A 17,057-nucleotide genomic window follows, 5' to 3' on the forward strand; every position below is an offset into this window, starting at 1 on the left:
ATGATCTTGTGACTGCCCATTGCCTCTGCCCTGGATGTTCCCCCTCTGGACTTTACTATGGGAGAGACAAAACTTCTACCTTATTTCTCTGCTCATTTGGGTTTTCTCTCCCATCTAGCTGAGCCAAATCCTGATTGCTGATTTCCATTATCAACTAAAAAAACAGAGACTCAAGTACCCTATCTATAAGGTTGGGGCGGTAAAGGACCGTTCAGTACACTGGCTGGGAGGACAGCATTGCTGGCGGCCAGCGGCTGCTTTGTCCCTGGCTTACTGATGTCCACTCCACTGGGGAGGGGGATGCCTTCAGGGAAGCTGGCTCTTCCCACTGGGAATAACGACTTCCTGTGTGGCTTTCTTGGGGAGAATGTGAGTTAATAATGGGGACTTCAGGGGTGCGGCTTAAGGCCTGGCATTGGGGCATGGTGGTGCCATGATGTAGTCCCTGCCCCCAGAGCTTAGAGGGGGTACCCCAAATGTAAGCAGGTAATTACATAGTGGTGACATCACAGTCAGGGCACGGGACTGTTGGGGTCCCTGGAGGACACGTCCCCCAGACTGAGAAAGGATCTGAGATTTCCTAGAGTAGACCTGAAGAAGGGTCAGAGCCAGCCTGAGCAGTGGACACTGGGTGGAGCAGGGACAATACTCCAGCCAGAGGGAACGGCCTGTACAAAGACCTGAGGTTAAGAGGAAGAATGTCCAAAACATTAGAATAGGGGATGGGTTACCTTACAAGGAAGTGAGTTCCCCATTCTTGGAGGTATCCAAGTGAAGGCTGATGTCCAAGGAGATAGACAGGACCTGCATCCGTGCTGAGCAGGATGGGGAGGAGCCACCCCAGTGAGCATGACTGAAGAGCTATGCAAGGGGACAAGGGAGGTTGGGGGCATGGGTAACTGAGCAGGGCCACTGGGTGGAGTCAAGCCTCGGCCAGTCAGACCCCTGGCAGGTCCATGCAGGCTGGTGGGGGTGTGAGAAGAGATGGATCCTTGGGGGTCCCCAGGAAACTCCCGGCGTGTTCTGCACGTGGCCTGCAGGCAACAGGATCTGTGAGGCCGAGGGCCCCCTTCACCCCCTTGCCCTCTCCCTGCTGTGCCCGCGTCACCGCCGTGGGCCATGGAAGTCAGGGACCAGAGCACATCTGCATCCATGCCCCCAGGCCCAGCTGGGGCCAGCCTGGAGCCAGTGCCCAGTCCACGCATGTTGAGTGACTGTAATAGGGACCCAGAAGCTTGTCCTAACTCACCTTCCGAGTGAAGGCTTGGCTTCCTCATGTTTGAAAGCAGACGATACCCCCTTTCTCCCAGAACGGACGTGAAGATCGAGTGAGAAATGCACGGAGAGTCTAGAACCCTCAGGCCCTGGTTTCTCAGCTGTAAAAGGAGTGACTTGATCCAGCGTGGCTGAGGGCAGGCCATGGCATCCCAGGATTGCTGAGCTGGGGCCTGGCCCGGGTCCCACGGCCCAGAGCCAGGCTGCCACACCTCAGCGACCAAGCCCAGGGTGGACGAGCCTCTCCACCAGCTGTTCCCCACATTAGCCGCCCCTCCCGGGAGGGCCTCCAGGACGGGAAGGGTGGCAAAGAGATGGCCTGGAAGCTTTTCAGGCAACCTTGTGCTCCCAGGACTGCAGGTGGTCAGCCGTGAGGGCGCTGGGCCTTGGTCTCCTCGGCCAGAGCCTGGAGGCTAGCAGCTTTGCAACCATGCCCCCTGCTGATCTCTGGGCTCACCGCCCTCAGGCTCTGGCTGGCCTGCCCGGAGGTGGACACCGAGACCACCGCCCACAGCCCTACTAATCTGGGCTAAGTGCGTAGGACTGTTCTGGCAGAGAGGGCGGCTGCCCTGGGGTGAGAGGCAACAGGTTGACATGGTCCCAGGGTTCTGCCCCTGTATGCATGCCGGGATCATCATCTCACCCGGGATGCAGGCGAGGCCGGGAACCTGACTTTAAGGAAAGGGGCATCCTGGTGGGCCTGACCTGATCAGGACTATCCCTTCTTCCCAAAGGGCTTGTTTGTGGCAATGGGCCATGCTCCTGGCTCTGGAGGCAGAGGGTCCCAGGGGACAGGCCTGAAAGTGACCCTGGATGCTAAGGGGACTGGGCTCCAGGTGGGTCGCACCCCCACCACGTTGGACTGTGAGTGCCGCCCAGACTTGTGACCCACAAATGGTAAACAATGTTGCTGTGGCTGACGTGTCCTGTGGCAGAGACAAGAACACACTGCAAGGCCACTGTCTGGGCCTGCGGGTCGTCCACGAGCCCCCGAGGCCCCTCGCCCTGCCATGTCACTTGCTTTCAGCAGAGCATACCCCGCTCCCCGTCTGCTCCCTGTCAGGTCCCTCTGGCTCCTCCTTGGAGAGGCCATCGCTGCTCCCACCGAGGGTCTCTACAGTGTGGGCTGAATTATGAATTTTTAACATGTTCCTCAGAACTCCCCCTGTGCATGGGGTGGCTGGGACCCCCGGCCAGGCTGCCCCCTGGAGGGAGGCTGCGGGGAGAGGGTCCTCCAGCCTCACAACGCAGACCGCAGTGGACGGGACCTTGGCTGCTCTTCCAGACCAACAACACCACAAACAGCTGACATGTGTTTCTGCAGCCGCTGAGGGCAGCCTTGCGGCGGAGTCTCTGGAAAAGAGCAGTTTTTGTTTTTTGACACGGGACATGCACTTCACAAATGAGGAGAAAGAAACAGGTGGGAGATCACACAGAATGTTTAGGAATCAGGCCAAAAATCCTGTTCCTAGAGAAGTCGACCTTGAATCTTTTGGTGAACGTCATGTCATGTTTTCTCTGGGCGCACAAGTCACCCCCCACCACATGCACACGCTCACCTCCACGTGCCTCTGCACACACACTCACCTCCACACCCCCTCCACACATGCTCACCTCCATGCACACCGGTACACACGTTCGCTTCCACACCCCTCTGCACACACGCTCATCTCCACACACGTTCACCTTCACACTCACACCCCCTACACACACACTCACCTCCAGACTCACACCCCCTTGCACATATACTCATCTCCACACACCCCTGCACACACGCTCATCTCCATGCACCTCTGCATCACGCTCACCTCCATGCACCTCTGCACACATGCTCACCTCCACACCCCTCTGCCCACACCCGCACCTACCAGCACACGTATGCACGTATGTGCACACACATGGTTCAGAGTAAGACCCTACGTAACATGGGCTACGCCATCTCATGTGTCTTCTCCGTTTCATCAGCTCAGTAAGAAGCCTGGACACCTGGGTTCTCAGGTGCATAGATCCAAACCTGCCCAAATAGAACCCCATGGGTCCCCCAGCTAAAGAATCAGCCTATTTTTAGTGCCCACAACCAGATAGGTGCGGGGCACGCTGTGCCCACCTTCCTTGCTCTCCAGGAGCTGCGTTCCCAGCTAAGTGTGCAGAACTCAGTTGTCTTTCTTCCCCATGTAACCGCTATTGCTGGGAGGCTGGAACAACGTGTCACCTCGTCTGTTTGCTGGCGTCGGTACAGTTACAGCCCCCAGTCCCCCTTTTGGCAATTCCAGCTCCCTGCCCTGACCTTTTCTCTCCTTTAGAGCACCTGTGAAAGTTCCTCCCCACCAGGCTGGTCGAAAGGGCCAGGAGCGAGGCCCGGGGTGAGCGAGTGGTGCAGGGGACTGGGGACAGCGGTGAGAAGCCCCCAGGGTCCTTTCTCAGCACGGGGGTGGCCTGACCATTTTCCCTGAGGAAGCAGAAAGCAGGGTTCCTGGAAGGAATTTCAATCTGAAGAGGGTTCTTCCTGGTATGAAAACAAAGAAATGACTTGCCTCAAAGTCGATATAATCCAAAGGAAGCCACGCGAGGAAGGAGGAGGCTGCCGCTGGCCTCAGTCTTCCTATCTGTGAAATGGGACTTGTGACCTTCCTTCCCTGCTGGGGCCCAGGCTGGGGTCTGCTGTCTCCTCTCTGGGCCAAGTGGGGTAGCTTGGGGGCTCCCCTGTGCCCTGCCAGCACAGCAACACAGAGCAGCACAGGAGCCCCCCACCTTGGGAATCAAGCCCAGTTCCTTACCAGGTAGGGTGCCTCTCAGTTTCCTGCACGCACACGATCCCTTTTGCTGAGAACATTCCATAGTCTTCACTTGGCTAACCATCCGAGCACAGCTCTTGGCTTAGATGTGATCCCCTCTAAGAGCTTGGGGGATCCCTCTTTGCTCCTCTCCAACCCTGGCCTCACTGTGCACAGGGGTCTGTTGGCTGCCCCTCCTGGACTCTGGCCGTTGGGCCCCATGGATGAGGCAGTGTTGCTGCAGTAGGCGGGAGCCGGTCCTTCTTCTTCCAGGGGTCCACAGGCCACTGCTGACTCCCATGGCATGGGGAGCCTGCCCTCCCCGCCCCTCCCCAGCAATGCAAGCCACTGCGGGATGTGCTGGTGGTGACCTCTCCCTGTGCTCGCCCTTCGGGCTTGGGGAGGGAACGGGGCACCCACAGTTAGGAAGCACCTGTCCTGTGCTTCTATTAGTTTTTGTCCATTGTTCCTTCTGTCCGAGACCATGCAGGCACCGAGTGTCTAAGCCAGGCTCACCTGTTCTGCCGGATGCTTATTCCCCTCAGGCAGCCCCGAGTCTGCAGTCCTGACCGCTGATGACACCGCTCATCACACTCTGGGGGCTCGTGACCTGTGCCCATCTCTGTCACCAGTGGGGGCTGCTGCCTGGGGCAGGGGCCTGTATCCGCCTGGCGAAGGGCTTCAGGATTTCAGGTGCTGCTTAGCTGTGCCCACAACAGAAGGAACAGGGGGATCCATGACGTACAAAGTGGCAGGGAATTTGAGGTCTCTTCTTGGGGCGAAACTTTGGACTGCATTGCAAGCAGGATTCCCCTAGTCTGGCCACCAGGCACAGAGCAGTGGAGGGGCCCGCCATGCCCGCATCACGGCCCCAGGGTCCAAGCACTTGGCCCCTCCCAGCTAGGTGGGCCAAGGCCAGTGCCCTGGCCTCTCTGGGACTAGATTTGTCCAGGGCCAAAACAAGGAAAATAAGATCCTTCCGTTGTCTGTAAAGTGCATTAACGATTTTTCAAGTGATTTCTGTTGCACCTTCACCTGGTCACGATCTGCAAGCCCTGCGGGAACAGGTGTGGGCCGAGGGAGCGTGGGCACAGGCCCCTCACCTCCCTGGACCGCCAGGAAGGGGTGGAAAGAGCAGCTCGTGAGCATTCGCTGTCCCCTCTTTTACCATCGGAAGTGGGGCTGGGGCTTACCTGGCTGTCTGCCAAGGGGAGCCCTGACTGGGGCTGCTCATCATCTGTGCTCAGATCCCGGCTCGGTCCCTTCTGAGCAGGGAACCCTGAGCCTTCCTGAGCCCAGTCCCCTCATCTATAAATTGGGAGCACAATTCTGAACGTCCGTTTCCCCAAAAGTCATGCGTGGAAACCCTACCGCCCCAGTGATGGCCTCAGGAGGCGGGGACTCTGGGAGACGGATGGAGGGTGGGTGGGACTAGCTGTGCCAGTGAATGTGCAATACAGCAGAGGCTCCGCCCCCAGGACCTGAGCCCCTCCCAGAGGCCCCGCCTCCTGAGGCCACCTCCCTGGGCAGTAGAGTTTCCACGCGTGACTTTTGGAGACACGAACATTCAGGCTGTTGCCGTCATGTTCCCGTTTCACAGATGAGGAGACGGAGGTTCGCAGAGTCTAAGTTCACCCTGCTTGGAAGGGCCGGAGAGCAGGGATCTGAGCCCAGGCTCAAATGGCTCCAAAGCAGAAACCTCCTTCCCCGGCGCCTTCCCCCGCTGTCGGAAGACAAACTTGGCCCCGGCTGACACTGAGTCAGGTTGTCAGCCCCCCCTGGAAATCCTTCCGTTCCTGTGTTTTAGGAAAGAGGAGGCTGGCTCTCCTTTTGCCTCTTGCAGGAGGAGGGGTGGGATGGGAGAGCAGGGGCATCTGAGCAGGGAGCCCTGATTTTCAAGGGCTTCAGCGGGAAAAACCAGGCAAAGGGCTTGGTGTGGTCTGAAGGCTCTGGGGTCTCTGGACCAATGGAGGCGGCCCAGGTAGGCAGGGGAGCCAGGCTACCTCCGGGACCTCTCTGAGACTCCCCTTCCTCCATCTCTGGGTTCCTCACTCAGGGTGGGGCTCTCCTCTGCCGAGAGCTCCGGGCAGCAGGAACCCAGGCCGCACAGGCCAAGACCCCAAAGATCTCCAGGGCCGCCAGACCAAAGATCCAAACAGCCCCTGCAGGGCCGGCCACAGCCCTCGGCCGTTGTCCCACAGCCCTGGGGACAGACCTAGCTCACACAGTCTGCCATTGAGCTTTCCTCACATCTGTCCCCGTCACGGTCCACAGCCATGAGCTTCCCACCAACCTGTCTGCATTATCCAATTGTCTCGTACTTGCCCCTTCTTGGCTGGAGTCTTGTCGTCCTGACTCTGGGGAGAACCAGGCTGTGTCAGGAGCCATCTGGGGGCCCTGGGGGAGCCCTGGGCCTCCCTCTGCCACAGCCTCTGTCCACCAGGGTCATGTCCGGTTTCTGGCTTGTTCCTATCTCTGTCCTGCATGCACAGATGCCATCTCCCCAGGGCTCTGGGATCCTCTGTGCTTCACTAAGGAACTGACTGGAAAGTTTATTTATGATGATGAGCGTGGTGTCGGAGGCGTGCCCATCCAGTCACCCACCCCTCTGCAAGCCTGGGGAATTTCAACCCACGTTTTCCTCTCTCTGCTCCCTGCCTCCCCTTCCAGGGACAATCATGTCTACCACAGTTTTATAAAACCAAGATGCTCCAAAGCTGACCAACCAGTTGGTCATGGAGGGCAGAGTCTGGGCTGAAAAAGGGACAACACTGCGTGGAGTTTTGACGGAGGACTTCAACAGGACCTTTCTTCCTGAGCGATTTCCTATTGTCACGCAGCTCCTGCTCCTACAGCAAATGCGGGAGTTATAGGAAAGTATGAGGAAGCAGAACAAACCCCAGGTGCTCATAATCCCGCCATGTCTCTGACCGCCCTGGTGGGCGGGCACATCGCATCCTGGCTTTCCCAGGCATTGCTTAGGGCTGAGACAGCCACATGTTTCCCGTGGTTTCCACCAAACAGCACACACTAGGCTGAGCCCTACGGATGCCTGTGAGCCGCTGCAGCCCACTCTGCCCTGGGGGAACCTGGTAACCATTTGCTGGCTTTCTGCTGTGCACTGATTCCTCCACTTCTCTTTCTTTCCTGCCTTCCATTCCCTGCACTTTTCCTGATATTTCGGATTATTCCTTGGGGATGCTTGCCTGAAAGGCCGAGGACCGGAGGGCCCATGCTGGTGGATCGAGGTCCATATTTACGTTTTGCACTCCCCCCTGTCCCCCAGAGCCTCAGGGCTCAGATCTCACTGCCTGGGCTGCCCCTTCCCCTTGGGTTTGAGCCCTGTGATCTTATCAACAGAGTACCTGTTACTGCAGGAATACCCATCCCCAGGGGGCTGCGGTGGAACTAAATACAGTTAAAAGAGATAAGCACAGTCACGAAATATGCTTAAAATTAAGTAAAATTTAATACCCTCCATTAGTACTTGTTCTTTTCTCTACTTACACATGTTTTCCCCCTCCCTGAGTGCACATAACAAACTTCCAATGCACATTTGTGGAAATGAGTTGGTTCACAAGTGACAGTATTTCATTATAATTGATACAATTCATTTGTCTTAAAAAAAAAATAAGATCAATGGGGCACCTGGCTGGCTTGGTGGGCTGAGCACCTGACTCTTGATTTCAGCTCAGGACATGCATGATCAGTCTGCTTGTCTCTCTCTCCCTCTGCCCTCACTGACTTTCTCTCTCAAATAAATAAGTAAAATCTTAAAAAAATAAGATCATCATTTCTCTTTTTTAAAAAGATTTTATTTATTTATTTATTTATTTGACAGAGAGAGAGCACAAGTAGGCAGAGCGGCAGCCAGAGGGAGAGGGAGAAGTAGGCTCCTTGCTGAGCAGAGAGCCCAATGTGGGGCTCAATCCCAGGACCCTGGGATCATGACCTGAGTCAAAGGCAGACGCTTAACTGACTGAGCCACCCAGGCACCCCAAAATCGTTATTTCTTATAGGAGGTCAGTGAGCTTGTGTTTCAGGTCTTATGTTGTCCAATCTCCTCTCTGCTCATCAAAGTGTGAGGATCAAATCTTATTAATCTCCACAGTCTGTGTCCTGTCTGACATAGTCCCGTTATGCACATGGGGCACCCAGAAATCCTTGTGGGTGAACAGATGGCTTGCCTTTATGTAACGCTGATGGGCAAAGCTTTCCTGCACTCATGTCTCAGAATGCTGCTCTTGGTCCCCCAAGCGACCTGCCTGGAATTTGTCTCTCCTTGGAGATGTTCAAAGGGCACAGGAGCTGCTGTCATTGGCTGGATTGAAGTCTCCCCACGGAGCATCTGATGTCTCCACCGACCCGCCAATCCAGAGATGGCCACTCAGGAGCCATGGAGGGATGGGGGGAGCCCCTGCGGCCATGTTGTCATGGCCACCTTCAGTGCCCCAGGTGACATCTGGGGTTGTAGAGCTGCCTGCTCTTCCCAGGATAGTCAAGAGGGACAGCTTTGTTGTTACAGCTCTGGTGTCAGACAAGGTCTGATCTGATGAGAATTACTCTTGGATTTGAAAGCATTTAGTGGGAGAGAGAGCGAGAGAGGAAGCCACTGCCTTTGGAGGATGGAGGCTGGGCCTGGAATTGGTGTGATGTCCTCTCTGTAGGAGGTCACTTGGAAGGGTGACGGGAGGTTGGGTCAGAGTCTGAAGGACTGAGTTTGATTTTCAGAGCCCCTGGTTTCTAGTTATGTAAGGTTGGAAGAGACACTTGACTTATCGAAGTTTCCCTGTTCCCAACTACAAAATGGAGTCATGCTAAAGGCTGACATTTCTCTGACTACTCACTGCATGCCGGGCACTGTTTGAAACCCTCTCTATATATTTATTAGTTAAATCCTAATTGCAACCACGTAAGTCAGGTGTGATTGATAGTTATTAATATCCCTGTTATACATATTAGAAAAGAAGACCCAAGAAATGACTTGTCCAAGGCCATGTGGCTGGGGTGAGGGGACCAGTGCAGGTTGTCCACCCTATTCCTCCAGCCACCTGTGTTCTCTCCAGTCCTTATAGCAATGGCACCAGGGAGACCCCCATGAAGGTGAGCCCCCTCCCCACTAGCCACACTCTGTCCCTGGGAGAGGGCTAGGCTTGTAGAACCTTTGAGTGAGAGTGGGTGAGTGGGGCCAGGGAAAGACAGGGCCACTGCCTTCTGGCTCCTTTCATGTCAGGGCTGCCAAAAGGAGAAGGTGCCAAAGAGCTTCCCAGAACTTGGCAGCTTCCAAGTGTCTTCCCTCCATTCTTATCCTGCCAACTGGCCACTGAAGGGATTGGAAGATTCCTACAGGTTCAGGAGCCCAAAGGCAGCAGCAGAGGGGGAGAGAGAGACAGACCCTTTCTCCCAGGGCCTCCAGGAGCTACCTGGAGAGGCAGAGCTCAGCTCCAAAGGGGGTTCCATACTGCACCAAGCAGGGAGTCATGCCTCCCAGGCTGTCCCGCTTTCCTTCTCTCCTCCTCTTTGCTTTTCTCTCCCTTACCTCTCCTTCCCTTTCTTCTTCCTTTCCTCTTTACCTTTCCTTCTTCATCTCCTTCCTTCCCTCATTTCTCTTCCTATGCCATTTCCATTTCTTGCAGCCCTTCTTGTTCAGCAAACAGAGATCCAATCCCTGGCCCTGAACTGGGGCTGGGAAAGGGCACCGCCACCCAGGCGCACCTGGGCTTTCTTCCTGTAGCCCTGTCTGCCCATCCAGCACAGTTCCCTGCCCCTCACTGCCAGCTTCCCTGCTTCCCCTTGCCCGGAGACTGTTGGATCACTCCAGTTTGGTGCCAGCACAGGGGTGGGGGGAGGTGCGCTGAAAAAGGCAACACAACCAGGGAGAAGTGGACAGCTTTTAAGCATCCCAGCTGGGCCAGGAGGCTCTGGATTAGGAGGTGTGACCCTTGTAAGGACCGTCCTGGTGTGGGACAGAAGGGCGTGGAGCTCCCTCCAGCCGCTGCATGTGGCGACTGCAGAGACCTCTGTGACCCCAGGACCCCTCCCCCTCCCCGCTAGATTCGCTGCAGGATGGTGCTGCAGGCAGCTTGGCGCCGGGCAGGGAGACGGGGAGCGCGTTCAGCACCCTGGACAGCGCTGCAGGAGGTGACCGGTGCGTTGCCCTCTGCCCGCCCGCCGGGACCCTCCCAGCTCCGCAGCACAGCCCTCTAGGCTGCGTACTTGCCGGGGACTCCGTGCTTGCCACCCCTTTTCGCAGGGCGCTCCGAACCGTGATCGTGGGCTGTGGATCTCCGGGACTCCAAGAGCGCGCCCGTCCGCCGCCCCACTTTCCCCTCCTGCGCCCGGAGCGGAACCATGAGCGCGGGCATCTGCCGCCGCTGTTCCCTGGGAGCCTGGCCAGCCGCTAGCGCCAAGGGCCAGGGAAAGGCGCCGCTGACTGTGTCGCTGGGGCTGCTCTGTGGCACTTAGAGAGAGGGCTGCACATGCGCCCGTGCGTCTTGGACGCTCTCCTGGTGAACCTGTCCCTGGGCCACCGGCTGCTGGCGGCATCTGACAGGCCCTTCATGCTGCTGAGCACTCTGAGCTGGGGCTGACTTCTGGGCCTAGCAGAACCAGGCTGTGGGCTTCCTGGACACCTTCCTGGAGTCCAACTCCATACCAAGCACAGAGGTGCTGAGTGCAGAACAGTGGCTGGCGGTGGCCTAGGTGTGGGGACAGTCATTGGCCTTGCTGTTTGCAGTGCTCTCCTGCTCATGGCTCCTCTCCAGGGGAGCCTTCGTGTCCTGCTTCTTCTCCCGCCGGTGGCCTGCCAGCTCCACACTGCCGGCTTTGTGCTGCTGCTCCCGGTGCTCGGCCTCCCCAGGCGCAGGATGCTGCCGGTGGCACAGGGCCGCTGCCAGCACCTCAACATCGTCCCCATGCAGGTGCTTGTGCTGCTCCTGCACCTGCATCCCACTCAGCCCAGAGGGCTGCACCCGGTTCCTGTGCTCCCCACTGGCGGCCAGTTCCCAGAAGCCTGCAGGCAAGGCACCTGCCCCAGGGCTTCTGTCACCGTGTGGCTTCCCCTGCACGCTGCTACTGGTTTCTGCTCATGCTTCTTTGGACTCTCAGTGAGTCCACACGCTGGAAGGACCAGGCGCTTCTTAGTGTCTGTGTTTGCCTGTGGAGTCACTGTGGAGTCTGTGTCCACAGTGAGCTTCTGTACCAGCTGTGAGGTCTGAGCCACCGGAGAAACAAGCGTTGTCCCCCTACCGTGGGAGGAGTCAGTCACTCCTCTTCTGGGGCAGGTGGGTGTGGATCTGAACACTCCTTCCAATTTCTGCCCTGTTTACCCACTGCCTTTCCCTGCTGTGGGGTCTAGGTCCTGGGGAGGGTCTGCCGGGTTCTGTCTTCTCACGGCTTGCCATGCATTTGCCCACGGACTCTCCAGCTGGATTTACTGCTAGTGGTTGCCCCTTCTCCCATCTTCCCTTCCCTGACTTGCCCCTTCCCCTAGCTCCCCACCAGTCTACTGCCTTAGGATGCAGGTCCTCTCCCTCCCTGAGGATCCAGCTGTGCTCTTCCCTCTGTAGGACTGACTTAGACCCTCTGTCCCAGGGCAAGAGAGAGCTAGTGGGGAGGGGAGGGCAGCAGCTTATGGAGGAGGTGGGCATCGTCCCCTCCTTCCAGGTCTCCAGCCCTCCGTTATGTCACCTTTACGAACAAAACAGCTCTTTCCATTGTCTTTCCTCTCTCTTGTCCCTGGGCCCTCTGCCCTGGACGTCCCCCTGGAAGCTGCCCATGCTCTCTCGGATCTGTGCTAGCTCTAACCCCCACCCTCGGGTGCCCTAACTTCTGTCCTCTGTTCTGTGCCCCCAGCGCTGCCTCAGTGAGCGCAAGCACCCCTGCCCGAGGCTGCCAGGCAGATCGTCTTCTTCAGCGGGTCTCTCATCATCAGCTTTGCCTCATGAGTTGTGACCCAGTGGGTCTGGGCCCTCAGGCCCCTGTCCTGGGAGCTGCTGGGAAGTGGGCTCAACCTCAGTCAGGCAGGCAGGCAGGCCTCTGAGGTCTCCCCACTGGGGACCTGGAGGGAAGCTGCCCTTCCTCTGCACCTGAGGCAGCCAGGGCCTCACCTGAGCTCTTGTCAAAGGCCCCGGGACGGAGACAGCAGCAGCTGCACACCCTTGCTGTAAATGAGAAAGCTGCCCCTCTCCAGGAGGCTGAGGCTGGGCCAGGCAAGTGTGGGGTCTCTGAGCTAGGGCCTGACTCTTTTCAGTTGTAGGAAGCTTTTAGAGCCAGTTAGGTGGTCTGGGGTCAACCCAGGCCTCAGACTCAGCATCCCCTGGGCATGGATTCAGGGATGCTGGGGGAAGGGCCAGGCCAAGGCCACTGTCACACTAAGTCAGTGTTTTCTTTGCTCTTCCTCCCATCCCTTTCCCTGGAGATCCTGACCTGGAGCTGGTAGGAGACTGGGGGAGACCGCATGTAAGGGGCCCAGTGTGATGGGTCTGTGTTCCTGCCTCTGGGGTTCGTGGCACTCTCTTTCCGTGGCCAGGCCCCTGCTGGAGTCAACCTCCCTGGGTGGTCCCCACACCCCATTTTGGGCTGAAGCAGAAGGACACCCTGAGGGAAGTGGCTCCTGGGAGGAGCTGAAGGTCCTCAGCCTCTGGCCCAGGCTGCCCACCCAAGGGGCAGGGGGGCACTGGGCATGGTGCCAGGCTCCTGGGTTTGTTCCAGCAAGCATCTGCTGGCAGCTCTAGGATGCCCCGGGCAGTCGACTTGTCTATTCAGGCTGTCTGCCCCCTCGGCTCATTTGGGTTGTTAGGCATGACTGGGAGGGCACCCAGGCTTCCCACGGGTGGGGGAGGCTCCTGGATTGTCCGTGCCAAGTGAGGCGGGCTCCGTCCTCCCGGTCAAGCCCCCGCTGAGAGCTCCTTGGAATCAATGCTCAGAGTGTGGAGTCACGTGGCTCCTGGCGCCCCACCCCCACCATCTGGCCCCGGCACAGCGTGGATCTCTCACGGACCATAGACGTCATCATGCTTCATCCCATGAAGCCTGGCCAGTAGTCTCATGTTCTTATGTTGTCTCATGTGTGCCGTTGTGGACAGAGCCAATCGTGCTATTCTCCCGGGAGCCGGTAAAGTGATCTGGTATAGTGTCTGTGTGCACACATGCGTATACATGCACGTGTGTGTGTGTGTGTGTGCATGTGCAGGGGCGGGTGCTGGAGTTTCAAGAGCTCCTTCCCATGACCCGGCTTCAGTGTTTGCTTTGAGATTGTGAATGAGTAACGAGGGAGCCTGGATTTCCCAGCCACTCTATGTCGATGGCTAGCTTTCACTTTCATGTCATATCGGTTGCGAGGACCCTCGTGTGTATATGGGAACGTGCATGTGCTTGGGCACACACATGTGCAGCAAGAAGAGCTGCAGAGGCAGAGCCTCAGTGCACACACTGGAAGGCTGGTTTCACTTGGGGGACGTGGACAACTCACACCCTCTTGTCTGTGATGCACGTCCCCAAGCCCTTTGTGGGAACCGTGCATAAGATAAGAGAACCTCTTTGGATTGCCAGGAGTGCTCACGAAGGGGTGCCTCTAGTTCACTCACTCAGTGTTTGGTGAGCACCTCCTGTGGGTCGGGCTTTGGGCCAGGTTCAGTCCCGCCTCACTGGGCTCTTTGTTCTGATGGCAGGAACTGCAGGTCAACGGGGACAGGCGGGTATCTCCAGAGAGGGAAGGGTAGGAAGGGACTGAGTTTGGGGGAGCAGCACCTTAGGTCTGTGTCCATCTGCATCCCCATCCCCACCCCCGACTGCGGACTCCTGGAGGTGAGTATGCTGAACACCTGGGACCTTAATCCACTCCGGCGTTTGACTCAATACAACCCAAGGGCGATGACCAAGAACCAGAAGAGGAAAGTCCCCGAGTCCCCAGCTCCTTTACCCTCCACACCACCACGGCAGGGCTCGGGGAGACTCTGTGCTATTTCTAACCGGGTTAAATCCACCTTCAAGGTGTCCACGGAAGAATCTAAGAATGGGTCACAGTTCTGAAAACACCTCCCAAGAGAAGATTTTGAAAACGGTTGCAGCAATTACAAAAAGACCAGAACAAAAGCACCGCCTTGCAAGAGGAGAGAGACTCTTTCGGGAGCAAAAGCACAGCCCTTGTGTAGGAACGCTCATGGGTTAAATCGCCAGCCACTCGAGGGGCCCTGAGGCTCTGATTTGGTTCCTGTGGCAGGTGCCCGCCAGGCAAGACTTTCTGCATGCTGACCCCGGCTGTGCTGTCCCCAAGCTCCACCCCCGACACCCGTCATTGGAGACACGTGCCTAAGGCTCAGAGAGCGTGCACAGAGCCTCTTAGCTGGTAAGGGTTGTCATCTGTACTCTCTGAGGTTCTAGAGCCTTCCAAACCTCTAGCGCCCAGGTATGTATGTGGGCGTGGTCACTACTGCTAAAATACCTGCTCATCCACCAGACAGCCTCGTGGAGCGTGTGCCCTTTGTCACGGTTAGCCCTGGGGGTTCCTGAGCGAGTACCCGAGCTCCAGCAGGGCCACGGCCAACCTCTGCATGGACCCCCACCTCCACCAGCGGTTCCTGTGGGTCCTGGCTGGCATCCCAACTGGTTGCTGAGAGTGGGGCTTGCTTCCCACAGCAGCCACTCTGCTCCACACCGCGGGGAGCCAAGAGAGGCTAGGGCTTCCCTCAGGCTGGCGGTGGGGAGGAGGGAATCCCAGTCCCTGTCACTAGATGGGCCCACAGGACAGCGTCTGGGACCTACGTGTGCATCTGTTACAGTTCATGGCTCAAAACTAGAATGGCACACAGCGTGTTGTAGGTCCTCCGTCGGGGCGTGTTGTATGAGGGGTGCATGGGCACCGTTCCCTCTCCATGGCCGTTTGCTCTCCTCGTCGGGCCCCAGCCGTCCCCTGCAGAACCGGGGCTGGGCTGCAGGATGGGGCCCAGCACGTGGTAGGATGGACGCTTGGGAGGCCCCCGCCCATGGGTTGCTGCAGAGCCCACAGCACTGCTCCCCCAGCCCAGGTCCTGAGCCCCTTCCTTGCAGACACACACACAGACTCCTTGGGGCCCACCGGGGCGGCAGGGACAGTCTACAGCCTGCTGGACCCAGCTTGGCAAGTTCTTCCCACCCCCCGGAGGGGTCCTTTGGCTGCTTTGGGCGATTCTCCAATGCCTCCCTGCCAGTAGGATATATTTAAGTCCTTAAGAATTATAAAGTGCAATTCAAAGGAAACAAATTATTTTTAGGGGTAATAATAACTAAGTATGTGGTCAGGAAGCAGTTAAAAAAATACCCACCCAGGCAGTTCGAGGAAAGCCACATTCCAGCCTTGGGCTGGCCATTGCAGGTGCGGGGGGCATGGGGTGGCTGGGCTTCACTGACCTGGTTCACAGGAGGCACGTGGGCCTGGAGCCTGGGGTCCCCTGGGCACCCCCAAGTGCTTGCTAAGAAGAAATTCGTCTCTGTTGCCTCGCATGTAACTCAGAGCCAGGCTGTGAACCCGCAGATTGAACCCTCTCTCTTTCCCGGGAACCTCTCTTGGGGGGAGAAGCACGCCAGACAGCTGGGCTGGAGCCCACCATCACAGACTTGCCAGGAAGCCCTAAATCCATGTGGAGGACTATATGTACCCTGTCCCCTAGAAAATGCCACGGCTGGGACAAGACAACACTCATTGAAGGGGATGAAGGCTTCTCTCCTGTTCTGCCTTCCCTGAAGCCACCAGGGAATTTTCCAGAAGGTGCCTCCCGGGCAAGGGCCACTAGTTATGTTCATGCTGGGCATTCTAGAACATTCTCTCACTCCCCATGTTATCTTTCACCTTGAGCATGCGGGTTTTTTTTTTTTTTAATATTTGAAAGATCCTTTCCATGTGCATGTAAATGTATTGCAAAACGGTGTCATGTCCCAAGCGCCGTGTGAATCAATAAACATTTTATTCAAAGGTCTCTCGTTTCTCTGCAAAGGGAAAAGTGCTGCCTTTGCAGCAGCCTGAGGCCAGCTGTCTAACTACCAGGAAAGTGGGTCCCTGCTAGGTTTCCGAGAAGCGTGGGACTAGACTCGCCCCATGGGGGTTCAGTCCTCCTGCAAACTCTCTGCTTTCCTAGGGCAGGAGCCAGCGGCTAATAGCACAGCACATGCTCTTCTGTGGGACAGGGCGGTGGGGGGTCCCTAGTTCCCACCTAATTTCCAGAGAGCCTGAGATCCCACAGGGCAGGAAGCACTCCCCACCCTGCAGAGTTGCAACTCCAGGTCCCCCTGGGGCTGTGTGATGAGAATGTCTCCCCAGTGCCCAGCAGGTTCCGGAGAGCTCTCTGGAGGAGTTAAGCCCCCTAAGTTCAGGAAGATGAGTGCTGTCCCAGAAGAAGCTTGGGGAGGGGTGGGGTCTGGGTGCTGCGCCCATGGGCCTGGACCCTTCAGGTGGGCACCAAAGGAGGGGTGCCAAGGGAACCATCTCCCAGCTGCAGAGGGACTCCCCCAATCATGAACCCCGAGATGGGCAACAGCATCTTCTCCGTGGAGGTCTCCAGGCTCACGGGCTCAGGGTTGGCCACCTGGGGAATTGACCTATGAGGGATGGCAGAGTCCATGTTCTCTTCATGACACCCCGAGGCTTCTCCCCAAGCGACTTGTACTGCAAGCTGACCCTGTGCATTCTGCCACCCGCCCGAGCAACCGAGCTCTTGCAGGCTCAGGCTGTGTCTGCACCTGCTGGTTCTCCTGGGTCCAGCCACGTGCTGCCCTGCCCCTCTTGGCCAATTGTCCCAGGGGCAGCTGGGCAGGGCAGGGATTGGGGGCCGGGGAGGACTTGCACAGCCCTTGGCCCTGGGAAAGGGTTAACCTGCCTGGGATTTGCCCTGTCAGGCCACTTGCTGGCAGCGTGACCTCATCCTCCCTGGGACAAGAGGACTTGGGTGAGAGACAGTTCCTGCCAACTTAACTGGGGAGGAGAGAGGTAGATCCCAGAGGGGATTACTGAATTCTACCCACTGGGTCCTTAAA

The sequence above is a fragment of the Enhydra lutris genome, unplaced genomic scaffold (assembly GCF_002288905.1).
Source record: "Enhydra lutris kenyoni isolate GAN:26980312 unplaced genomic scaffold, ASM228890v2 scaffoldscaffold21, whole genome shotgun sequence".
In the NCBI taxonomy this organism is placed as follows: Eukaryota; Metazoa; Chordata; class Mammalia; order Carnivora; family Mustelidae; genus Enhydra; species Enhydra lutris.